Here is a 27,852-nt window from a genome sequence, read left to right on the forward strand (position 1 = left end):
GGTTACATGAATGAAGAGATTTAGAGGCATCTGAATGATGGTTAAAAAAATTTATAACATTTTCTTTAAATTGAATAATGATAAAATAACAGTGTATTAGATAATATATTAAGCACTGAATTTGGATAAAACTTTCAAATAAAAATTTTCCACATTTTTAAATAGCTGACTTGAATTTGTTTCTGTAAATATAGTTTATATTAAGTTTTATGGTTAATATGGATTTATTAATTTACTGATCTAGACTTTTAGTGATAAACTCATATTCTGAATAGTAATTATAAGTGAGGGACTCTGATCACATAAAATATTTAAAATCACGTTACACAATTGTACAAAGTATACAATCATAATATGTAAAGAAAAACAACTCTTACAACTCTTTTTCCACTGACAAATATAATATTGCAATTTCATATGATAATAAAAATGAATTTCAGCCCCAATAGTACATATTTATATCTGAAACTCCAGTTTTCAGAACGTGTATGCATTGTCAAGAGCTAGCCTGGGCACTATTTAAAGAGTGCACTGCTGCAAGGAGATATACGTTCAGATGGATACTAAAGGCATTGCCTGGAGCTGAGCCTGTTAGAAACCATACTCTGCCAAGGCTCCTCTCTTATACCCTAACTGATTATCCCTGAGGCTGTGTGCTGTGCCCCATGAGGCTCCTGCATTGGCTCCAAGATCCCTGATTCATGCGGGGTGCTTGGCAGATAGATGCCAGTGTGGCAGGCATCTTCTTGGCCACATGCAAACAGAACTGTAAGTGTTGGTTGTTTCTTTGGCATATACCTCAGACTGCTCTGCACAGGTGCCTGAGGAGACCCAAACAAGGCTCCCCATGGCCAGCGGTACTAGCCCAAAGGGCTCCAGCAGCCCGTGACCCCTCAACTGCCCCATTGTAGGAGGGGTCAGTTCCTCACCTACGTCCAGGACACCAGCACACTGAAGTCCACCAGTTGGGAAACTTTGTCTGTATTGTGTGCCTCATTTTATGAATGAGGAAGCTATTTTACAGATCAAGGAGCTGATTTTTTTTTTCCCCAAAACTAAGAGCAAATATGGCAGAGTCAGAACTGACAGAGAAATTGAATGCAAATATCTTGGATAAAAGGAAGGTAATGCTTAGAAAGGAAGAATATAAGCTTTCTTATCTGCCACTATATTCAGAATATGCTAATAATTTTTATTTTTAAAAATAAGCTTTATTTTTCTGAAATCTTGGTTTTTAAATGAGCATATGAAGTAAAACACAAAACAAAAATCTCTCTGCCCAAATCCTATTACACAGATTTGACCACATTCAACATAACTTAGTATATATATTCTTTTACATCTTCTTCTAGGCCTGATTAAAGTTTTGAGCCGTGTGCATGCTCAGTTGTGTCCAGCTGCTTGTGACCCCATGGACTGTAGCCTGTCAGGCTCCTCTGTCCAAGGAATTTTCCAGGCAAGAATATTGGACTTCTCCAGGGGATCTTCCTGACCCGAGCATCTCCTGCACTGACAAATGGATTCTTTACCACCGAGTCACCAGGGAAGCCCTATGGCCATATATACATATTTACATATACTTAAAGCTTTGATTAAGGGCCTTTCCTGGTGGTTCAGATAGTAAAGAATCTGCATGCAATGCAGGAGACCTAGGTTGGGAAAATCCCCTGGAGAAGGGACTGGCAGCCCACTCCAGTATTCTTGCCTGGAGAATTCCATGGACAGAGGAGCCTTGTGTGCTACAGTCCAAGGGGTCGCAAAGAACTGGACACACCTGAGCAACTAACACTTAAACTTTCAAAGATTTGATTAGGCTTCCCAGGTGGCTCAGTGGTAAAGAATCTGCCTGCCAATGCAGGAAATGCAGGTTCTATCCCTGGGTCAGGAAGATCCCCTGAAGAAGGAAATGGACCACCCACTCCAGTATTCTTACCTAGGAAATGCCCTGGACAGAGGAGCCTGGCAGGCTATGGATGCAAATGAGTTGGACAGGACTTAGAGACTAAACAACAACATATATTGCCATATGGGCTTCCCAGGAGGCGCTAGAGGTAAAGAACCAACCTGCCAGTGCAGGAGACCTAAGAGATGTGGGTTTGAGACCTGGGTTGGGAAGATCCCCTGGAGGAGGGCATGGCAACCCACTCCAGTATTCTTCCCTGGAGAATTCAATAGACAGAGGAGCCTTGCGGGCTGTGGCCCACAGGGTAGCGGAGAGTCAGACACAACTAATGTGACTTAGCAAGCACACATATAGCCGTATCTGTTTCATTTATAAAGAACATATAAAACTGTCCAGGTTGATCTAAAATTTCCTTTTTACCCCCTGCTTACTAAACCAGTCATTTATTGAACTCCTCTGTACTAGGTGCTGGAAATTCATCAGTCCCTCACATTACTGAGCACTTGCACTGTTGTAAGCATCTTATGTTCCTGAATGCATTTAATTCCTCTAACAACCTTAGGAGTGTGCCCTATTATTATTGTCATTTTTTTAGGTGAGTATACTAGGACTTAAGCAGTTGAATAAACTAACCAGGGCCATATAGCCTCTACAACTAGGGAGCTGAGGTAGAATGTCATGTAATAGCTATATTTACATTTTATTATTCTTGGAAGTAACAACATTTTGTTAAAAGGTTTTCTGTCATCCATTTGTCACCTGCTCTACCTTTTTCATCATGTCTCCAGAGACTGGATGGCTCATGGTAAGGAATTCGTTTATTTGTTGTTGAATAAATAACTGACTGAACAATGAATGAAATATTTTGGGTTCCCTGCAGTGCTCTGCAGAACCTACAGCATAATTTGTGGGCATAGTGCAAAATGAAAATGTACAGCCTCTTGCTCAAAAATTATTAGCAATTTTAAGATAGTGACATCTGCGCATTAAACCAAGTCAGGACCCCCCTAAACACAGGGCCTTGTATGACTCTGATGCTGGCCCTGATGCCTAGTGTAGTACTCTGTCTGAAGTAGGCTGTCAGTCTTTTTTGGATGAGTTATTCATATTTCATTTTGTGATCTACCTCCACTTCCCCATCAGCCACTCCTTTTTTAATGTGTTCATAATCTAATTTCTGCCCCAGGCTATGGAATTTCTTTCTCCAAAGTCACAAATGACTGTCTAGCTATGAAATTAATTTCCCTAGTACCAATGTTTGGTTCAGTTGCTCAGTTGTGTCTGACTCTTTGCGACCCCATGGACTGCAGCACACCAGGCTTCTCTGTCCATCTCCAACTCCCAGAGCTTGTTCAAACTCCTGTCCATAGAGTCAGTGATGCCATCCAACCATCTCATCCTCTGTTATCCCATTCTCCTCCTGCCTTCAATCTTTCCCAGCATCAGGGTCTTAGAAAAGATTTTTCTTTCATTAGAAAATGAGTCAGTTCTTCACATAAGGTGGTCAAAGTATTGGGGGTGCCCTCCAAAATCACTGCAGATGGTGACTGCAGCCGTGAAATTAAAAGACGCTTTCTCCTTGGAAGGAAAGTTATGACCAACCTAGACAGCATATTAAAAAGCAGAGACATTACTTTGTCAACAAAGGTCCATCTAGTCAAGGCTATGTTTTTCCAGTAGTCATGTATAGATGTGAGAATTGGACTATAAAGAAAGCTGAGCACAGAATTGATGCTTTTGAACTGTGGTGTTGGAGAAGACTCTTGAGAGTCCCTTCGGCTGCAAGGAAATCCAACCAGCCATCCTAAAGGAGATTAGTCCTGGGTGTTCATTGGAAGGACTGATGTTGAAGCTGAAACTCCAATACTTTGGCCACCTGATGCGAAGAGGTGACTCGTTTGAAGAGACTCTGATACTGGGAAAGATTGAGGGCAGGAGGAGAAGGGGACAACAGAGGATGAGATGGCTGGATGGCAACACCGACTCAATGGACATGAGTTTGGGTAAACTGTGGGAGTTGGTGATGGACAGGGAGGCCTGGAGTGCTGCGGTTCATGAGGTTGCAAAGAGTCAGACCCAGCTGAGCAACTGAACTGAACTGATGAGAAATGGTTAAATTCCTGATATGTTTTGATGGTAGAGCCAACAGGATTCCCTGTCAGATTGAACATGCACGTAAGAGAAAGTAGTCAAGGGTGAATTAATGAGTTAATACACTGAAAGATAGAAATAATGAGTCTAAAATCTGAATCTTTAAACAGTTGGAGACTTTTTCAGTGTGGCTGCCGAAATGAAGGGAGGAATTCCAAAAGTCCGTAGTTTCTTTTCGCCTCACGTCACCATGAGGAAAGTGCCAGCTCATGAATGAAGCCAACTGTGGAGGGAAGCAGAGCCAATAGGCCACACGCACAAGACCAAGTCCTGATGACATTGTTTACACGCCTTGATCCAGGTAGGCTTAAGCCAGGATCTGGCCCAGAACATTTCGGTTAGGACAGCCCATGTTCTTTTTGTTCTTAAACAGTTGGCTTGGGTTTCTGTTACTTGGGGCAAAAGAGCCCTGTCAAGTACATCTCGGGCATCTGCCCTCTGCCTCTGCGGAGATTGAACCCTGTGCTATTGCAGCTGTTGACCTTCAACATCCTCTGAGGAAGTTTAGGGTGGAGAATGGGGCACTCAATGCTCCAGAGAAACTGATGGGACAGGTTTTTAGACGGTTAGATATTTTTAGGAACTGGTTCCATGATCCCGATCTTTGCATCACTCCATATCTAGAAAAGCACTAAATCTCTTCACGATGCCCTCAGCTCCTTGTGACTAGCAGAAAACCTCTTGTGAAGTAAGCGCTTGATTGCACTGAACTCCCCCTTCACCAAAATCTTATATATTGACCTTCCCCCACAACCTCTATGGAGCATTCTCTCAAAGCTTTCTGAGGTGCTGTCTCCTGGGCTGCAGTCCTCATTTTGCACCAGATAAAACTTAACTCGCAACTCTCACATTGTTCATCTTTTTAGTTGACAGCCCCAACTAATACACCCCAGGAATAGAGCAAGGATACATACATATCTTTCCGGTGAAAAGTGAAGCATCAAGACAATGAGGCTTTACTCCTCAGAGGATAAAGAGCCTCACCCTCTGCCCCAGGTGCTAAAGTGCCTTCAGAAAGAAAGGGTGAGAGACCACCAGGGCCTACAGAAGCCTTTCTAAGTCTACCTTTTCATTTGAAGAGTTCTTTATTTTAGCCAAGACAGACAGAGAACCTGAAACCTGGTGGGTAGAAGGACACAGGGTTATGTAGTTTTTGGAGCTGAAGGGAGAAAAGAGCAGCGGGACAATTCCCTTCCCAAGTCAGGTTATCTTAGAGATTCCCCAAGGAGTGTCTCAAATAAATCTGCCTCATATCTTCCTTACCATGGCACCTTGCCTTGCCTCTTCTGCCAGCCACCTCCATGAGAACATCATCCACAGAGCACTGCAGTCCTCTGAGGGGCCACCCCCAGCCCTGAGGGTGCACTCTGGGCTGTGGTTTGGTGGTGACAGGCTAGGAGAATGGCCCTCGCCCCAACTCCGTTATACCTGCACCAAGTTTCACAAAGACTTTCATGATCACAGCTAAAAACCTCAATACATAAAGTAAAGTACAAGCAATTTAGCAGGAAAAATAATATAAAGACAGACTCTATAAACAAAATCTTTAACTTTAAAATATTTTCTTAGTTGTTTCCTCCCATTTAGTCTTCTAGATAAACATTAGAATCACTTTGTCTGCTTCCCACCCAAAACAAATTCCCAAAAATGTGCTAGAAAATTGTAAGTTTCAAGAAAATTAACCTCTTTGCAATAAGAAGCCTTTTCATCCAGAACATGGAACATGGATTATGTCCCAGTCAGGGACTTGAGTGTGTTTACAGGCGGAGGGAGCAGAACAGAGCATTTGAAAATGTAAGAGAAAAGAAAATTGATGGATGGAATGAGATCTTAGGGGAGGGAGCAGATGGGCTCTGGGACACAGAGGGAGGGCTTAGCCTAGTCTAGGGAGTCAGTTGTCCCACTCAAGAATGGATACAGTACCAAGTAAGACTGTAGGCAGAACTTCAGGACGTTGAAGTGTGGCCTCAGTTCTCTCCCTCATGAGTAAGAAGCAAGGTTATCTGCTGAGATAGTTAGGGTGGTGGAGTTGTTAGAGGAAGCCCACTGACAGAGGCTGCCCACCCTGGCCAGGCACCATAGCTACCATTCTCACAAGTTGTTTTAAGACAGGAGGTTCTGGTAAGGAACACAGAACTAATAAGCCAGCACCAACTGAAGAGTTCAGGAAAGGTCAAAAATTGACACCGCATGTCCAACCATCTCCCAGAATTCTTCTCACTGGCATCCATCTTGGCTGAGCAATGTGTGCGCCACCAGGAAGGACTCTGAATCAGAATGATTGGCCAAAGACAACCCAGAAACTAATCCTATCACCATAAAACCTGAGACTGCGAGCCATGAGGCAGAGCAGTTCTCCTGGGTTCCCTTACTCTACTGCTCTCCGTCCGGATGCCCATTCCCAGTTTGTCAGCACATGTGTCTCCTTGGCCAAGTCATTCCTGAGTGTTAGATAAGAGCCCACTTTCGGGCCCTGGAAGGGGTCCCCCTCCCTGCAACAGAGGGTAGTGAAATCTGTACAGATGTTGTGAAAGAACTCCTTAGGACCTTCAGAAACCCAGTTTGAGCTGGGGTGGCTTCAATCTCCTTAGCTGGATAATTTTTTCCAGTAGGTCTCAGTAGACTGTGACTAGGAACAAAGCAATCAGCCAGTCAGTTTGGTTCAAGACTGAGGAGTGGAATAGGAGGCCCCTGGGGAACAAGGGAGTTGAGAATATTGATTGAAGAGTGGTTGAGGTCAGAGGTAATGACAAGACAAAAGAGGTGAAGACTGTGACAGATTGGGAGAAAATTAAGCAATCAAATTAAAAAGAAGTGTGGAACTAACTGGTCAAGACAGCTAGAAGGATCAAAGGTTGCGATCAGGTGGGATATATATCAGAGGTGGAGGAGTCCTCTGTGATGACAAAGTCCATGGAAGCGGGCAGCTGAATTGGAGAGGAGATGGTGCCTTCTTGAGTGAGGGGGTTGGGGAAATGTGAAGCTATAGTGTTAGGTTAGTTGGATAAGGACATTGAATTTATCCCCGGTGACAGTCGGGCTTAGAGTAGATAAGAAGACTGTGCCACATCTTCAATTAACCTAAGAAACTGAGAAAACATCTTCTAGGCAAATGGAGGAACTAGGCAGATGGAGTGAGAGGAAGGAGATGGGAACCCCAGAAAGGAAATGGACTTAATTTTGGTGGACAGATTCCACAGCACAGCATTACTTTCATGCGACTGGGGGTGCCCCAGGTAGCATTTGGGATCTGGCATTTTTCACTGTGATATCTTGGTAGCTATCACTGGCCAGCCTTCAGTTTTATCTTTATTTTTCCACCTTGCCAATACCATCTCTACCCCTACCACCCTAATTCTGATTTATTTTAATTGTAACATCATGCAGCAATGTGGCTTCTATGTGGCTGAGAAAGGTCAGTGCACACACAGAATGAAAATAACACAAAGTATAAGACTAAGAAAAGGAATTTGGTGGGAGTTGTCGTCAGTATAGTAGGTCTTAGTTATTGTAAGAAAGTCATCTGACTGAAAGAAATGAAATTAACTCCCAAACTGACTGACAGTGTTACCGAGTCCAGGCTTCTTGCTCTGCTCACTGCATGACAGGCCAATGAATCCAAGAGAGGAGGTGTTGAGGTAAGGAAAATGACCTTATTCAGAAAGCCAGCTGACTGAGAAGATGGCAGGCTAACACCTCAAAATAACCATCTTATTGGGGCCTGGATGCCATGTCCTTTTATAGATCAGAGAGAAAGAAGCAATGAGGAACTGAAGTCAAAAGAAGAACAGAGCAGGAGAGGCAGTGGGAAAGTAAAGTGAAAAGTTCTTCTGTCTTGCAAAACATCTGCAAGGGAATGGCCAGCCTTTGGAAAGGGGTGTGTTACTCTCTTCTGTTCACAGGTGGGCATGAGCTGAACAAAGGCACTTAAGTTTACTGTCAGGCAGGGGCGCAGGGTCACGCAGGGCTGAGCGACTATCACTTTCACTTTCTTTCCTTTTCACTACAACAGACCTTTAATTTTTCTCAGGGCTACTTTCCCTCAATCTTTTTATTATAGAAAAAAAACCACCCTAAAATACAGAGAAGTTGAAAGAATTTTATAGGATTCACCTTTATACCCAGCAACTAGGTTCCACAATTGGTAACCATTTGTCTTTATTATTTATGTATCTGTATGGAAATTGCAACTATCATGACACTTCTCCCTTAATTTACAAACAAGCAAAACATTCACATAGTAATTTCGGCCTCTCACTGCCAATACATTCTGAAAAGCTGTGGAGCTTTTGGTGAATCTTGGGCTCTGGTGTAAGGAAGAGGAGACTGCCTGGGTCAAGATAAGCCTAGGCTGACTGACTTAAAGGATAATCCCACAGGTCTAGCTACAAAGAGACCACTTCCTCTCCTCTTCCCCAAATCTTTTCCACTTGTTGGCTAAAATTCCATTATAGAGTTTGCTTTGATTAATAAAATTCAAATGTAGTTGAGAGAGAGTAAGCTCTTTAAGACTAATGGGAGCATGACAAAAAAGACATAGATGCCAAATTGGGGCGATTTATTTATTTATTTTGCTTTTTTATTGAAGTATGGTTGATGACCATATTGTATAAGTTACAGATGTGCAATATAGTGATTCACAATTTTTAAAGGTTATACTCCATGTAAGTATCAAAAGGATTCCCCATTGGCTCAGCAGGAAAAGAATCTGCCTGCAATTCAGGAGACTTGGGAGAAGCAGGTTCAGTCCTTGGGTCGGGAAGATCTCCTGGAGGAGGGCATGGCAACCCACTTCAGTATTCTTGCTGGGAAAAGCCCATGGACAGAGGAGCCTGGTGGGCTTCAGTCTATAGGGTCACAAAGAGTCAGACACGACTGAGCTTCTGAGCATCCTGCTACCTATCTCTGGCCCTGGCTATAGTCCTGTCACTTATCACTTATGTCTTATCACTTGTCACTTATGTGTGCTAAACATGTAAAAGGTAGAGAAGATTCAATTACCCTGAGTGGCAGTTACGAAATATCCCTCTTTGTAGAAGCAAGGACAAATAATTTCATGTTGCTGTGAATATAGTAATGCTCAAGACACTGTTGATAGGATATTTAAATGACTCTGAATACTTAAAGAATAGAAAAGTCATTCAGGATTAGCAGTTACTTTTCAATAGTCCCCAACCTCTTTACATTCTATTTGCTTAGACCCACACTTAGATTTTAGAATATGTTTACTTTATTTGTTGCTTTTAAATTCCTAATATTTCCCTTTCTTCTGGTTTATCTGGTCCTTCTACCATCATTGCCTTAGTTAATATCTTGGGATATAGTTGTCATTTGCTTACCATTGTAAAATGAAAAGATCTCCGGCCATATCAATAGACAAAATATATCACGGCCATGAGTGATTTCTGGCCTCCAAAAGTAAATGAGGGCCTCCCAAACTGTGATCCAGTGGATGCTGCCACCCCCCTGTCCATGATTGCTGAGGAGCTGGGGGACTGCCAGAAGCCAGGTAAACAGGATTGGCCCCAGAGAGCTGTGGTGCGTGTGAAAGGCATGAATTCAGCAAGCCTGGAGCCTCGCATCTTCCCAAACACAGAATGCTAAATTCCTTAGCTTGATACCTGTTCTTTGCTGTTCAGACTGCCTGCTCCCCTTGTTGCAAACTTGTCTATAGCCTGACTTCCTCTCCTGCCTCCTTGGAGCAGTTTTCTCAAAGCTCTTGAGATGCTGTCTCCCGGACTCAGAGTCCTAAACATTCACACCAAATAACTCTTACTTTCAGGTTGTGACTGTATTTTATAGTCGACACCATCATGAAACATACTTTAGTTCTCCTAAATAAAGAGCTTTGGGTCTCCTGATTGAGATAAGTCTTTCCAGGAGACAAAAATATGAAGGAGATTAGATTCTGCTAATCCTACAACTATGTAAAATTATATACATCTTAGAGGAAAATATTTCATAAATTAACCAACGGGGCAGGTTTGACAGGCTTAAATGTAGTTCAGATGTTCCCTCTCCTTCCTTTGCTGACTGGAGTAGCTGGAATGGTGCCTTTCTCAGCGCAGGTTCTCTTTCATCTCAGGGCTCTGCTCAAATAAAGTCCCTCTCTGTAAAAGGAATCTTGGTGTGAGTGGCTAAGTCACTTCTCCTGCCCCCATGTTATTAAATGTAAATGGAAGAAGCCATGTACTAAGAAAAGTGCTTTTATTTGCAATTATTCAGCTAAGCAAACAAAACATGCTGGTTTCCACTGCAGCATGTCTGAGACACATTCTTTAACCTCCAAAAGCATACATAAAAATTAGAAAACAAAAGAAGTAGTGTAGGAAGAGACAAATGAGGCTTTAGGAGTGGGCATGACAGAAAATTCTTAAAGAGATGGAAATATCAGACCACCTGACCTGCCTCCTGAGAAATCTGTATGCAGGTCAAGAGGCAACAGTTAGAACTGGACATGGAACCATAGACTGGTTCCAAATAGGAAAAGGAGTATGTCAAGGCTGTATATTGTCACCCTGCTTATTTAACTTTATGCAGAGTACATCATGTGAAATGCCAGGCTAGATGAAGCACAAGCTGGAATCAAGATTGCTGGGAGAAATATCAGTAACCTCAGATATGCAGATGATACCACCCTTATGGCAGAAAGTGAAGAAGAACTAAAGAGCCTCTTGATGAAAGAGAGGAGAGTGAAAAAGTTGGCTTAAAGCTCAACTTTCAGAAAACTAAGATCATGGCATCTGGTCCCATCACTTCATGGCAAATAGATGGGGAGACAATGCAAACAGTGGCAGACTTTATTTTTTTGGGGCTCCAAAATTACTGCAGATGGTGAGTGCAGCCATGAAATTAAAAGATGCTTTGCTCCTTGGAAGAAAAGCTACAACCAACCTAGACAGCATAATACAAAGCAGAGACATTACTTTGCCAACAAAGGTCCATCTAATCAAGGCTATGGTTTTTCCAGTACTTATGTATGGATGTGAGAGTTGGACTATAAAGAAAGCTGAGCACTGAAGAATTGATACTTTTGGACTGTGGTGTTGGAGAAGACTTTTGAGAGTCCCTTGGACAGCAAGGAAATCCAATCAGTCAATCCTAAAGGAAATCAGTCCTAAATATTCATTGGAAGGACTGATGCTGAAGTTGAAACGCCAATATTTTGGCCACCTGATGGGAAAAACTGACTCATTTGAAAAGACCCTGTTGCTAGGAAAGATTGAAGGCGGGAGGAGAAGGGGACAACAGAGGACCAGATGGTTGGATGACATCACGAATGTGATGGACATGAGTTTGAGTAGGCTCTGTGCATTGGTGATGGACAGGGAGGCCTGACATGCTGCAGTTCATGGGGTCACAAAGAGTCGGACATGACTGAGCGACTGAACTGAACTGAACTGATGACGTTCTGCTCCCTTAATGACACTTTTATGGCATTTTATTTATTAGTTTATTGTGGTAAAGTATATATAACACAAAATAGGCCATTTTAACTGTTTTCAAAATACAAGTCAGTGACATTACTTATGTTCACAATGCTGTGTACATCACTGCTCTATTTCCAAAAAGTTTCTATTACTGCAGGCAGAACTCTGTACCTACCAAACAATGACTCCCCCTTCCTTCTCCTCTCAGCCCTAGTAACCTCGAATCTATTTTTTGTCTCTATGAATTTATCTGTCATTTTAAAAAGATGAACTTTGGTGACTATGTAGATTAGGAAATGGCTTAAGGAAGCACAAGAAGAATTAGCTGTTTTTCTTCAGGTAATTTAATGGGATATTTTGAAAACCATTATTGTTACTTTCTCTTTTGCTTTTCTCAGGACATATTCTTTGCTCTACTTGGCAGAGGTGTTGATCTAGCTGGCAGAACTGAGAGGGTTTGAGATGGAAAGGACACATAAAGAAAAAGCAACATGATATTCACTTCTTAAAGCCTCTGAAAGCAAAAATAGTATTATGCTTGTCTGTAGATTTGCAAGCTGAAATTTTTATCCTAAGAGAGGATTTTTCCATATTTCTTTAATAGTCACCAAACCAGGAGGGACCAGCTCAAAATTCTGGAGTATAGAGAGGATACTTTTCTGTTTGTGTTAACAAATCCACAAGTCTTGCTGCTCAGTACCAGAAAGAGGGGGAATAGTTAGGTTAAAGATTGCCACAAGTTAACAAAAATACTTCAGATAAGAGTAGACAAGGGAGAATTCTGTTCCTTTATCATATTCCCAATGTCTTTTTAGTTTACAGGATTGTCAGTTCAAGTCTGGCATGGCATTCCCTGAGACTTGAGACTTAGTCTGCTCTGTCTAGCTATTTCTATGCTTCATGTTAGAAAATAAATCTACATTGCAGCCAGCAGGCAGGAAGAAAGGGGGGAAAGAAGGATACATCACTTTCTTTTCAGGATACTCCCATAAGTTTCACACACAATGTGTGTTCATATTCCATGGGCAAAACTTAGTCACATGGCCATAACTAACTTCAAGAGGGCCAGAAGATGGGAGCTCTGGCATTATGGAAAGAGGGACATTCAGGTATTGGGATAATTAGCACTTTCTACCACAGAAAGAGAGGTGTTTGAAGAATGAGACTTTAAGTTGGAGGGGAGTACTGAGTAGAAGGTCATAGCTGAGGGCTCTGGACAGCCCAAGGGCAATCCCATGGTGGGTTACTGAATGTCAGGAGAAGGAAGGTTAGTTCTGAGTGTGTCAAGAGGCTGTAAATGGGTCTTGCTAGCTGAAAATGTAACAGAGAGGTATGCTTGATCTTATAATCTTGGCTAAGACTGGTCCTATCCTGTCTTTACCACTACGTGTAAAATGGCTTCTTCCTTCAGAAAATGAGTCCCAGGAGGGAGCATGATGGATATCTGTTCATCATGCTGCCTGAAGAGCCTGGAGACAGGGATAAGGGGAGTCGGAAGGCCTTCGCCAGAACCTCCGATTCAGGACGTGAACCTGTGGCCTGCTGAGCGGTCTGTCTCTGGGGAGCAGCAGCAGGTGAAGGTGTGTCCTTTGAGATGTGTTACTTCCAATGACTTCAGTTTCAGAGGAGACTCTGCTCAGGCCTTCAATTTATGACACATATGAGTCAGACTATCCAGATTTGAACCCTAACATGACCCCTTACTATCAGGTTACTTCAACACTCTTAACATGAAAAGAGAAAATAATATGTACCTGCCTCATACTCTATGATGACAGGATGTAAACAAGACCAGAAATAAATTTTGTGTTATAAAGTTCAGTATGGTTGGTCCTACCAAATGGAGTTGTTTGCCTGTATCTTACAAAAAAAAAAAAACCAAAAAAACTTTTGAGATTCTGTCTACTTTCCCTACAGCTTTAAGTAACATGTCTCCTATTATGTCAGATTTCTTACTAATAGTCTTGTTTTGTGTTTTTTTTCAAGGTTTCAAAATAAGGATTAAATTAATTAAAACATGATATAGAAAAAACTAAAAAAGTTAGTATATAACTCATAGGACAAAATGGAAAATGGCTGAAAAAATGAAACTCTAAGGAGTCTGATTGGGCATAGAAAATAGGTGTTTATTGATTCTTCATAGATGTTGATGTAGCATGATGTAGATGGTGATAACTTATATAATCCTTTCAAGTCAATTGAATAAATACACTTTCAGTTCTGCTATCAGTTCATACAAAGGAAACAATCTTAAAGCCATAGAAAATGACAGACAAATGGGATGAAAGCTGAGTCAATGAATTATTTTTACAGTTGAGCAATATTAAATCCAAGCAATGTTATTCCGCTGTTTATATAACAAATCTATGCTTATGGTCAGTCCATTGCAGCAATTACGACAACCATAAAACTACAAGTAGATAGCAAAGTGCATTTCAGATTCTTCTTGAGAGTAGATGTAAGAGAACAAAGCAAGACCACTAAGAAGAATCTGACACAGTAAAAGAGAATGTAAAGAACTATTGGGGCCAAGGAGAAGGACCCTTCAGCTATCTCTGTCTCATCTCTCTCGCTTGCTTTTTGCGAGATGCAGGCAGTCTCCATTGGGTAGGGCTTGCCGTCTTGAACCAACAGTAATACTACATCTTCGATCTTGTTTACATCCTGTAACTTATTCATAGAGTGTGCTAAGTATATGCTGTGTGTTTACCTCATGCTTATAAAACCAACTGTGAATTCTGTTCAGTCTAAATATTACCATGATCTTTTAAAGTTGTATTTAGAGTATTTTAAACACTATCTATTAGATATACTAATAAAGCCAAATCTGTTCAATGTTTATTTCAGATTTCTTCAATTTTTATTACTTTATTTCCATAACTCATTAAAAACTTCTTTAAATTTTAATCACATTATGTTAGAATATTTATAATTATTTTTTTCGTATGATTCATATATTATCTGATTTAAGGGACATCCTACCAAAACATAATTAGTTATGAGACAATATAAAAAGCAGAAAGTATTGTTTTAAAATAATAGAGCAATAAAAATATTTGGGAGTAAGGGAGGAGGGAAGATTCAAATATACCTAATTAAAAAAAATCATTTAGCATTAAATGTGCTAACAAAATGTGCTAACATGTTCAGAACATTTGATTCCATGTATCTGAGGAAGAATTATCACAAATTTTGATCCTCCAATTTGAAATAATTTTGAAGTTTTCTCCTTTTGACTAAAAAATGACCTTGGTTTCTCAATCTTGAAATTACGCATTCCTTAGTCTAGACCTTATAATAAGTAACAGAGACAAACTGGGCACATACTGGTATAAGTATTAAAGTTAGAATTGTATCAGGTAACTAATCTAACTCAAGTTTCTAAAGTGTGAAAAACTGACTCTCCTACAATGAGTTTTGCTATTTACTGACAGATAAAACAGTGTTACATGGTATAGCTGGTGGGAGCTGGTAATCACATCTCCGGTGGGTGCTCACTGCTCCACTGAATCAGACCCCCAGTCTCCCTGGGTCTCCAGTCTGCTTTCAGGAAGCACTTTGGGTTAATTAACACCAGGCTAGGTACTTATTCATTGTTTCCAGTAAACTTGTACCATAGAGCCTTGTAAACCAAGAGCTTGGGTGGCCCATGAAGTCCTTTCCAGTCCTGCTGGACTGGTCCTGCTGGTCAGTCCTACTGACCTCCTGTCATAGATCAACCCAGCCCTACAGAAAGTCACTGAGGTGTATTCCCAGTGATTTTAGCCTCAGCCTTACCTTTCTTGAGTTTTTTTGGGTGGTCTAATAATTAAATTGACACAAGACTGATTGACAGGAGGAAAAAATATTAATGGGTATGTATGGAGGTTTTATAGAAATAAGATCCCCAAAAGTATAAAAACAGGCAGCTTTTATACTTATTCAATAAAGAAGCAATAAATTTGTAAAGAATTGACAAGGAAAAAAAAAAAAAGAATTGACAAGGCAAAGAGATGTAGGCTGAATGTTTAATTAGTGAAGAATCCGTTTGCACTTGGGGTAGTAAATTAGTAAAGAAGATATAAGGTTTGTTTATACAGGCTTCTTGGCCTGAATTCCCTGTCTCTGGTGATAAGGATGTCTCTCTACCTCCAGGTGCAGGGAGTGAACCTTTCACATGGGAGATTTATTATCTGTTTCAGAGGGTCAAGATGTCCTTCTGGTATTGGCTGTCGCTTAACTTTAATTCATAACCAGTATGCGGTGGTCCAGAGGTTAAGACTCTGTGCTCTCAATGCAGAGGGCCTAGGTTTGGTCCCTGGTCAGGGAACTAGATCCCACATGCCACAGTTAAAGATCCCACACGCCACAATGAAGATCCTGCATGCCAAAAGTAAGAACCAAAATATATAAAGTACCGAAAATTAGTAACTCCAAAAATATAAAAGCCGAGTATGCCACATTGTCACATTTTGGGGCAACCTGCTCTGAGCCTCAACCACCAGTCTCTGGTGTTCGACATAGCAACCTAAAGGTTAATAATGTTATTGAAAGTCACTCAGTCGTGTCTGACTCTTTGTGAGCCATGGACTATATAGTCCATGGAATTCTCCAGGCCAGAATACTAGAGTGGGTAGATTTTCCCTTCTCCAGGGGACCTTCCCAACCCAGGGATCAAATCCAGGTCTCCTGCATTACAGGCAGATTCTTTACCAGAAAGTTTCTCTGTCTTGATATTTGATGATTTAAACAAATTTGCATTGGATTCACATGTAGCCAGGAGTGTATTACTTACTCTCTAGGGACCTCAGTTCTTTGGTGTTAACTATAATTCACTTTGTAATAATGAAGTTCCATGTATATTCAAACCCACCCAAAAAGAACTGCCTGATTGGATTTCAGAAAAGATTCTATACCTTAGGTGTGTTTCAATTAGTTCATTGTCGCTATGATATTTTTCTCCTCTATTATTTATGAAATTTTATAATAGCAGAATTTAGACTATTAGGTCTGGAAAAATATTAGAAAAATTTCCAACTCTTGTATTAACTTATACCATATTTTGTTCTTCTGATTATTGATAGAACATCCTGCAGTGTTGGCAAAAAAGGAACAGGAAAAATCAGGGACTACGTAAAATGAGGCATTTCTTGGAGAAGGAATGAAACTCAAGTGAGGCCTCATTTTATTGATTAAACTTTAGTCATTTACACTATAATTATTAACCAGATATTTATACATGAAAGAGTTTTGTTTTACTTTGTATTACTCAAATCATACTATTCACGGATCTGAAATAAGAAGATGGTTATGCTTATAGTTTCTATTACAGCAAATAAAAGTTACTTTTAGGTGATTCTCTTACCTCCATAATTAGCTGAGCCTTGAATATACATAGATATTAAACATATCATTGATTTTGAGTATCTTTATGTAGATAAATATGAAAAACTTGCTTAAGTCTTACTGTAATTTTTGAACATTCTTCATGCTCTTTGATAACAAGAAGCATATTTCTACAATATAATCCTTAATACTGCAGTGCTCTGATGGACAAGACACCATCTCAGCTAAAAGGAATGTGTGTTCTGAAGTCCTCAAGCTAGGGTTCCATGTTAAATACTTCAGTTTTCTTCCTGTTTTAGTGATGGCACACCTTTGAGAACTGAAGAGAGTCTTTTAGCACGGTGATGGAAAGGACAGACACCAGGCTATTTTTAGTTGCCAAGAACAGCATATTCTAGCCAACACATTTTTTTTACATGATAGTATGAGCCAAGTCTGAGGGTGTTATTGAAGTATCCCTTAATGTGTGGAGAAAGATTGTTTTTAAAAAGTGTTTATGAAGTCAAATTCCTAAATAGTAAAAAAAAAAAAATTAACAATAGATATCTAAAATTTTAAAAAACTCTGCTTATTTCTTTGGGAACCTGTATCACTGCTGCTGCTGCTAAGTCACTTCAGTCACGTCCGACTCTGTGCAACCCCATAGACGGCAGTCCACCAGGCTCCCCCGTCCCTGGGATTCTCCAGGCAAGAAGACTGGAGTGGGTTGCCATTTCCTTCTCCAATGCACGAAAGTGAAAAGTGAAAGTGAAGTCGCTCAGTCGTGTCCAACTCTTGGCGACCCCAAGGACTGCAGCCTACCAGGCTCCTCTGCCCATGGGATTTTCCAGGCAAGAGTACTGGAGTGGTGTGCCATTGCCTTCTCCGACTTGTATCACTAGAGTTAAGTAATTCTCAGGTAGGAGAAAACCATCTCCCCCATTCCTGGCTCTCAGTCAATTTCAGCCTTAGACTCCATGCCATTTCCTGTACCATGAGCTTAAATTTCTAGGCAATAAAGATAACAAGGTAGGAACAGGGTGGTTTCTCATTTCTACCTATATTTAAAAGCTCAAAGGTGGCTGGAAACTTATATAGCTTAATAGCTGACAGCCTAGATGGGTGGGATGGGGTGGGAGGTGAGAGGGAGGTTCAAGAGTAAGGAGACATGTGTATACCTAGGGCTGATTCATGTTGATAAATGGCAGAAATTAACAGAACATTATAAAGCAATTATCCTCCAGTTAAAAATAAATTAAAAAAAGAAGAGCCTACTAGCTGCCAACAGTCCTTGCATGCCTTATTTCAATTAATCCTTTTATTGGCCATAAGTAGGTTTATTATCTCCATTTTAGAGAGTAGATCTCTCTAGGTAGACCTACTAGAGAGTAGGTAGGTTGGAGAAGCTGAGTAATCTGCCTGAGATCATGTGGCCAGTAAGAGTTAGACAGGAAGAGAACAGTAGATCTGACTGGAAACAGGGTATGCCGTGAAGCGTCTCGCTCCGTAGGCAGCTCACCCGTCTTTCTCCTTGGCCCTGCCACGTGAACTGTGCAATAGTATTAGCTTAGGCAGCCCTGGACCTCTGTGCAGGAAGAAGGCAACTGCCATCCCATGGAAGCTTCAAGTTTTTGAAATAAAGGCCATGACCGGCCCAGTATACTTCAAGCAAAATGTCATAAAACATTAAAGGTATAATAATATTGAATTCCTTCTTCTATTAGCAGTTTTATAGTGAAAATTCTCCATGTGGAGTTGGTTTAGCTTCTGCTGCAGGGTCATGTGGGCCACCTGTACCAGAGCCGCTTTCTCCTCCTGATAGAAGCCTTACTGGCTTTTTTTTGTGTGTGTGTGCTTTCAAAACTTTCTCCATTTGGTTCTCAATTAACAGGCAATTCATTTCTTAAGACTCAGAATCAGCTTTTGGTAAAGATATTTTTCCTCCAAAGTGGTGTGAAATTTAGATGCTAATTCTGTTTTACTCATCTAATTAGATGTGTGAGTTAAGGGGTTTAAAATAAGCCACTAGCTACTTTCTTGCAAGATACAATAAATCTCTCAAATTGAAAAGCAAAATCTCAAAAACTGTAGTCAAAATAGTGTACAATATTATATCATGCCAGAAGAATGAATTACTTCCCAGGGCTCCCCCTGAGAAATTAGGCCGGGAAATTGGCTAAATCCTCAAATTCTCTCTACTTCCTCGTGTGCAAGAGAAACAAAACAGGAATTGTGCAATATACACTTTAAAGTGAAGCTATAATTATCACCAAGCAACTTCTCAGCATGTAATTTCTTTTCATTTCTTTCTTTATGGTGGCACTGGATCATCGTTGCTGCATGTGGGCTTTCTCTAGTTGTAGTGAGTGGGGGCTGCTCCTCATTTCTGTGCACAGGCTTTGCATTGCGGTGGCTTCTCTTGCTGCAGAGCACAGGTTTGGGGCAGTAGTAGGGCTTCAGTAGTTCAGCACTTGGGCTCGGTAATTGTGGCTCACAGGGCATAGAGCGCAGGCTCAGTATTTGTAGTGCATGGGCTTTGTTGCTCTGTAGCATGTGGAATCTTCCTGGACCAGGGATTGAACCCATGTCCCCTGAGTTGGCAGGCAGACTCTTATCCACTGTACCACCAGGGAAGTCCTCACCATGTAATTTCTAACTATTCCTTATCACATAATTCTTCACACCATTCTGCTTTAATACTTCTTTGCTGAAAAGAATCTGCAGTATGACAGTGAAGGTCAATAATCAATTCCTTGGCTAGATTAAATGATAGGATAACAAAACAAAAATTGCTGCACGATACAGACTTTGATCTCTCCTCAGGAGTATGTGCAGTCACTCACCCCCAAATGTCAGTATGTCATCTTCAGTCAACCAGCAGCAGTGACACTGCCCCTAGAAACTTATGGGAAGGCCTTCTTCAGGCCCAAACAGAGCAGGGCCTATTAACTGCCCTCAACTATTTACAGTAAGATTTGCAATTCTGTGATTTTTTTTCTGGGAACAACCCTCTTTCTGGGCCATGCTCTGGATAGATGTATTTATATATATCATATATTACATGGAAAACAGAGAAGCCAGTTCCCACTACCCACCCTTATATGATGTAGCTGGCCAGAAGGTATGCCTCTTTATCTCAGACTATAATGTTATTTCTGCTTTATTGACTATGCCAAAGCCTTTGACTGTGTGGATCACAATAAACTGTGGAAAATTCTGAGGGATGGGAATACCAGACCACCTGACCTGCCTCTTGAGAAACCTATATGCAGGTCAGGAAGCAACAGTTAGAACTGGACATGGAACAACAGATTGGTTCCAAATAGGAAAAGGAGTATGTTAAGGCTGTATATTGTCACCCTGCTTATTTAAATTCTATGCAGAGTACATCATGTGAAATGCCAGGCTGGATGAAGCACAAGCTGGAATCAAGATTGCCAGGAGAAATATCAATAACCTCAGATATGCAGATGACACCATCCTTATGGCAGAAAGTGAAGAGGAACTAAAAAGCCTCTTGATGAAAGTGAAAGAGGAGAGTGAAAAAGTTGGCTTCAAGCTCAACATTCAGAAAACGAAGATCATGGCATCTGGTCCCATCACTTCATGGGAAATAGATCGGGAAACAGTGGAAACACTGTCAGACTTTATTTTTTTGGGCTCCCAAATCACTGTAGATGGTGACTGCAGCCATGAAATTAAAAGACCCTTACTCCTTGGAAGGAAAGTTATGACCAACCTAGATAGTATATTCAAAAGCAGAGACGTTACTTTGCCAACAAAGGTCCGTCTAGTCAAGGCTATGGTTTTTCCAGGGGTCATGTATGGATGTGAGAGTTGGACTGTGAAGAAAGCTGAGCACTAAAGAACTGATGCTTTTGAACTGTGGTGTTGAAGACTCTAGAGAGTCCCTTGGACTGCAAGGAGATCCAACCAGTCCATTCTGAAGGAGATCAGTCCTGGGTGTTCTTTGGAAGGAATGATGCCAAAGCTGAAACTCCAATACTTTGGCCACCTCATACGAAGAGTTGACTCATTGGAAAAGACTCTGATGCTGGGAGGGATTGAAGGCGGAAGGAGAAGGGGACGACAGAGGATGAGATGGCTGGATGGCATCACTGACTCGATGGACATGAGTTTGAGTGAACTCCGGGAGCTGGTAATGGACAGGGAGGGCTGGCGTGCTGTGATTCATGGGGTCACAAAGCGTCGGACATGACTGAGCAACTGAACTGAACTGAATGTTATTCTATTTAAGTGAGCAAAGATCCTTGTGCTACACAAGCAAAATTATAGCTGGGGCATTTCATTTGATTACTGTAATTAACATATGTGCTTCTGAGAAAGCAGGGAAAGACTTCTTAGAGAAAATGGGAGATGGTCTTCTTGTCCGCTGATCCCTATGATGGATTATGTCAGGGGCATCTTATGCACCTCCTCAGATTCCATCTGCCCCTGCAGAGCTCATTGCTTTGTCTTAGTCATGACCACAGTGACTGACTACTCACTGACTACTGCAGCAGTCTACTGCCTAGGGCTGACCAGTCACTTGTCCATTATGCTGGCTCTTCCTGGCTTCTGGGGTAATCATCTGGAGTTTCTGGCTCCTCTACCACTTTTGTTATTGGATGAAACACTAAAGAGCATGGGGTCTGGTTTCCCAAATGGCTGCGAAAAAATCTGGATGGTGCATTGCAACAGGCTAGATGCTAACTCACTCAAGATGAATTTTGATCAATAGAAATAGGAGAGTGTGGCAGATCAATCGTCACCCTCCCTCCTTTTCATTAACTGACTACCCTATGGCAAAGTTTAGGCACACAGCCTTCCCATGCATAACTTCCCATTTTTCTTGTCTTGCCTCTCTTTTTTCTCACTTTCGCTGCCCTGGGTTTGTGTGTGTATGTGCTCAGTCACTTGGTCGTGTCCAGCACTCTGTGACTCCATGGACTGTAGCCCACCAGGTTCCTCTGTTTACGGAATTTTCCAGGCAAGAATGCTGGAATGGGTTGCCATTTCCTCCTCCAGGGGATCTTCCCGACCCAGGGATGGAAGCTGTGTCTCCCCCCGCATCTCCTGCATTGGCAGGCAGATTCTACTGAGCCACCTGGGAAGAACTCTTATCTGTCCTCTATCCTCCTATATAGTTAGGTCAGGGAGATAATACACAAGTACTGACTCAGAGAAACAGGGAAATAATTAAAGGTTCCAAGTATCTAGGAAGGTTTCATGATAGAGATGGAACTTGAATCACATTTTAAAGAATGGATAATATCTGACTTGGTAGAGGGGAGACAGAGACCAGGACACGAGCATTTCGAGCATGCAGACTGCATATAGCACCTGCTATGCACTCACTGTTCCTGTGTTCTTGGTAGCAGAATCCCTGGGGGGTTATGGGCTCCCTTAAACTCATCTCTGGGACCCAGGAATCTGTGATATACAAAGATTCATGATTTAACAATTTTCTTAAAACAAGAACAACAAGAAAATAAAAAATGACATTGAATTTAAACTCCAAATCTGGGTCTTCAAACAGGTATAAATTCTGAAAAGGGCCAATTAAATTCTACTAATAAAAATAAACATTTTTGATGGAAAGGTACTTTCTTGATAACCTTGATGCCAAAGAGTAAATAAATGAATACATATTAAACAGCATAGTCAGACTCATAGGATAGTTTACATAAAAGTGAAAATAGGTAGCAATTCACTTTAGAGTAATATTGAATCATATTCTGGGAATAAGTGAATTGAACTCTTTGACAAGACAGTCTAGTCTACTTGAACTAGACATTCAAATATGTGTCCTATAAATTTTTGTTGATCTGGGAGTAAAATTCAAGAATTCAATTCAGTTGAATTGAGGACAGCTTATTAGTTGAGAACTCACAATTCAGCATAAAAAGCCCTACTTGAATTAAAATAATTGAGTATAATTATGATACTTAAAGACATTTTATGAAGGGAGGAAAAACAGAAAATTGAGAAATATTCGTAAAGACTTTATGAAAAATTCTCTTTGTCAAGGAGACAGATTGTGTTCCTCGACTATCAGCTAACTCCTTTCTCTCTTTTCCTGAGTGTAACTGAAATTTCAAAAGTTCAGTGTATGACGTATACGCTGATAAACTGAAATGATGAAGGAATTTGCTCCAAATACTCTAGGGAAAAGAAACTGGGTGAGGAGTAGACAGGAAGATCATGAGATAGCTGGTAGGTCATGAAGCTCCATTATTTCTTCTCTTTTGTACATATTTGAAATTTTTATAGTATAAAGTTCTTATAAAATCCAGTATATTTTTAGTAGATGACAAATGATGAATCAAATCTGAATTTTCTTCGTCTGTTTCAAGGGGTTTATAAATATATATTTATTATTTTGTTTCATCTGAGTATATCCTGTTATTAGGGGTGAGTAAGACAGAGAAGGATAGGTTTGGCAGGAGGAGTGATGGGACAGAGTTGTTGGGTGTAAGGAAAATAAGCAACTTTAAAGACAGTTTACAGGAGTCAATAACTGACTTAAAGAGGTAGAAGGCGAAGTTTCTGCAATTGAGTAGATGACTGAAAAGTGTTGTATTAGTCATTCAGTCATGTCTGACTCAGAGAAGGCAGTGGCACCCCACTCCGGTCCTCTTGCCTGGCGAATCCCATGGACGGAGGAGCCTGGTGGGCTGCAGTCCTTGGGGTCGCTAGGAGTCGGACACGACTGAGCGACTTCACTTTCATGCATTGGAGAAGGAAATGGCAACCCACTCCAGTGTTCTTGCCTGGAGAGTTCCAGGGATGGGGGAGCCTGGTGGGCTGCCATCTCTGGGGTTGCACAGAGTTGGACACAATTGAAGTGACTTAGCAGCAGCAGCAATGTGTGACTCTTTGCAACCCCATGGATTGTAGCCCACCAGGCTTCTTTGTCCACAGAATTCTCCAGGTAAGGTTACTGGAGTGGGTTGCCATTCTCTTCTTCAGGGGATCTTCCTGACCCAGGAATTTAACCTGGGTCTCCCGCATTAGCAAGCAGAAACTTTATGATAGCACCACCAATTCCTGAGACTGTAGAGATTAGATTGGGGTTAGGAGAAATCAAGAAAGATGTAAACAGCATGGTTTGGTTGGGTTGATTTTGAGGCATCTAAAGGATATTCCTCCCAAGGAACATGTTTTAAATATTTATCTTGAAATAAAATACCACAATCCTTTTTGATAGGAACCACACCTTAGTATTTTCAGAGGTATCCTTCCTTTTAATGGGTTTGTCTGCACAGCAGCCTTAGGAAGACTCAGGAACCTTTACTGAGAAAATGTTATGTTTTCAAGATTAAGAAGTTAAGCATTTAATTTACATTTAATCATAAAAACAAAAACTACAAATCTTGATCCCCTTGGTATTTAGTAAAAAGAGTGCCTTACAACCATTTATTATCATTTCTTCCCAACTCAGTCAAATTGCTGTCTCCTTATTTTAGGTTGAGTAATTTGACCAAAGTCTAGGTACTAACCATGGGCAAAGTCCAAGTTAAACCTGCATTTTTTACTCCTTATCCCTTTTGCTTGATCTTAAAAAAAAAAATCTCCACAGCAGTTATAAAATAATAAAAGCATATTCATGAAAGAACCAGAAGTATATTCCTGCAAATAGTGTTTTTCAGCTGAGTTCCATGTAACTGAGACCAGAACCATGCTCCCACATTTTCCTATTGTGCTTTTACCAAGTTCTTCCAGTAACAGAATATTCTCTCTGCTTATTTCCCTTCAGTTTATTAATTCATATCTTCTAGGCTAAACATATTTCATCAGAGTATTTAAGGGATAGTCTACCCATTCCAGTATTCTTGGGTTTCTCTGGTGGCTCAGCAGGTAAAGAATCTGCCTGCAATGCGGGAGACCCTGGGTTTGATCCCTGGGTTAGGAAGATCCTCCGGAGAAGGGAATAGCTCCCCACTCCAGTATTCCGGCCAGGAGAATTCCATGGACAAGATAGTCTATGGGGTCTCAAAGAGTTGGACATGACTGAGCAACTTTTACTTTCATGTATGGTATTCAGTCCATCCCAGGACAAACCTCTAGCATTAACCAGATACCTTTTCAGCCTTTCTTACAGAAAAAGATTTTTGTATGTGTGAATATTGGACTTTTGTTGCTGTTATTCATTGTTCAGTCACTAAGTCATGTCCACCTCTTTGCAACCCTATGGACTGCAGCACACCAGGTTTCCCTGTCCTTCTCTATGTCCCAGAGTTTGCTCAAATTCATGTTCACTGAGTCAGTAATGCTATCTAAACATCTCATCCTTTGTTTCCCCTTTCTCCTCCTGCCCTCAATCTTTCCCAGCATTCGTGTCTTTTCCAGTGAGTCAGCTCTTTGCATCAAGTAGCCAAAGTATTGGAACTTCAGCTTCAATATCAGTCCTTCCAATGAATATTCAGGGTTGATTTCCTTTAGGATTGACTGGTTTGATCTCCTTGCAATCCAAGGAGCTCTCCAGAGTCTTCTCTAGCATTGCAATTTGAAAGCAACAATTCTTTAGCAGTCAACCTTCTATGGTCCAACTCTCACATCTGTACATGACTACTGGAAAAACCATAGCTTAGACTATATAGGACTTGTTATTATTAGGTAAAACATAAAAGGTGCACCTTTCAGATTAACTCCTCCCCTTCTTTTTTTGTCTTTATCCAGTTTTCCTTAGGCTACTTCATTCCTGACCAAACAGGATCACACCTAAAATATAGCTCTTTTTCCTTTCTTTTGCATTAATTTTGCTTTAGGTACTTCCCTTGAGACTACTGGTTAAGGGTCTAATAAAACTTAAGGAGTATTAGACTCTTAGGTTGTGACACTTCTGTTCTCAAACTTGCTGTGAGATCTTATTATCTAATTGGCCACATGAAAGAATATAATCAGAGACAGGTGGCTGGGAACCTGAATCAGGCTCCCAATTGATGTAGTTTCATGGGAAAGAGAGAGGAAGGGGAACATGACTTTTAAACTCATGTGCCCAATGATAATCTTGGCCTAATTTGATGTCTTGGGCTCAGATCAATCATTAATAATGCTTCCCCTTCAGAGTTAGTTGGGGCAAAAACCAGAAAGGAAATTAGGAGAAAGGAGCAAAGACCTCAGCTTTCCTTTACCTGTAAAGAAACAGACTACAATAAGGTTTTGGTGAGAATGGAAGTTTATAGGTGAGACTGTCAGAAATAATGTTGGAATGATAAGCCTGAATAGGGCAATGTAAAGAGATTCTGCACAGAGGAAAAGCCCAAAGAACGGAATCTCTGGTAGAGAGGGGTACTGAAACAGAGAAAATGGGGCCCCTAAAAACAAGTCTTATCTAGGATTTTATCTGGGGTAGTTTCTAAAACATTTAATATCTTTGGCTTAAATAATATGTACTAATTTAAGACTTGCTTTACTCCATTGCTTTTTTAAAAAATTTATTTATTATTATTATTATTTTTTGTTGGCGCTTGGTGTTTGTTAGACTTCCCAGGTGGTGCAATGGTAAAGAATCCGCCTACCAAGCAAGAGATGCAGGTTCTATCCTTGTGTCAGGAAGATCCCTGGAGTGTGAAGTGGCAACCCACTCCAGTATTCTTGCCTGGAGAATCCCATGGACAGAGAAACCTGGCAGGCTACAGTTCTTGGGGTTGCAAGAGTCAGACATGATTTAGCCACTAAACAGCAGCAGCACGGGCCTCTCTTATGGTTTCTCTTGAAAGTCTTCAGCTCTTCACAAGCCCCTCTCCCCAAGCTTAATATACCTATCTTGATCCAGAGGACACATCTGCCTCCTTCCCCACCTTCCTTCCCTCACTCTCCCTGGGGCAGAGGGCACAGTCATTCCCAGTGGACTTTTGCTCAAAGTCTTAAATAAGTCCCTGTGGGTTTTATGCAAGGTATTTAAATATTGCCAGGAATGAGAACAGACTACCTAGCTGCCTGCCTCCACAAAAAAACAACCAAAACACTAACATTAGGGCAAACTGGGGCTCTTGGCGGAGAAGGCAATGGCACCCCACTCCAGTACTCTTGCCTGGAAAATCCCATGGACGGAGAAAACCTGGCGGGCTGCAATCCATGGGGTCGCACAGAGTCGGACACGACTGAAGCGACTTGGCAGCAGCAGCAGCAGGGGCTCTTGGATGGTAGAACTGATTTCCAGAGCTTCTGTACCTAGTAAGTGTCTAGTGCATAGCGGGGGCTCCTTAAACCTGTGTGGAATCCTGAGCAGGCTCAGCCTGTCAGCCAGGCTGCAGTCTGGGAAGGGCAACCTTCTGGGCTCCTGTCTGTGCTTCACTCTGGACACTGTCCACTCTTTTTTCTGTTGTTGTTTGGTCTCTATGTTGTGTCCGACTCTTTGTGACCCCATGAACTGAGGTACACCAGGCTTCCCTGCCCTTCACTGTCTCCTGGCATTTGCTCAAACTCATGCCCATTGAGTCAGCAATGCCATCCAGCCATTTCATCCTCTGTCATCCCCTTCTCCTCCTGTCTTCAGTCTTTCCCAGCATCAGAGTCTTTTCCAGTGAGTGGGCTCTTTGCATCAGGTGGCCAAAGCACTGGAGCTTCAGCTTTAGTCCCAGTCCCCCCAATGAATATTTAAGGTTGATTTCCTTAGGATTGACTGGTTTGATCTGCTTGCAGTCCAAGGGACTCTCAAGAGTCTTCTCTAGCACCACAGTCACCACAGTTTGAAAGAATCAATTCTTGAGTGCTCATTCTTCTTTAAGGTCCACCTCTTCTTCTGTTGTTATCTTGATTTGCCTGAGGAAAAAGCTCTAAGTATTTCACTGCAGATTCCCAACATATGTGGGAAATATTTCTTGTCCCCTGATAAAAATGTAAAAAAAAAAAAAAAAATTAAAGAAGGTGGCTAGAGAGAGCCCTAAAAAGAAGAAAAAAAAGTTGAATGGTTATCTGCTAACAAGAAAGGAAACTCATGAAAGGAAGGGAGAAAACATGGATATTGCTAAGAAATGGCGACTGTGAGATTTCTTTCTTTCTTTCTTTCTTTTTTTTGGTTACTGGGCATGTGGGATCTTAAGTTCCCAACCAGGG

This window comes from Ovis aries, chromosome 2 (assembly GCF_016772045.2).
Source record: "Ovis aries strain OAR_USU_Benz2616 breed Rambouillet chromosome 2, ARS-UI_Ramb_v3.0, whole genome shotgun sequence".
NCBI classification, from domain to species: domain Eukaryota; kingdom Metazoa; phylum Chordata; class Mammalia; order Artiodactyla; family Bovidae; genus Ovis; species Ovis aries.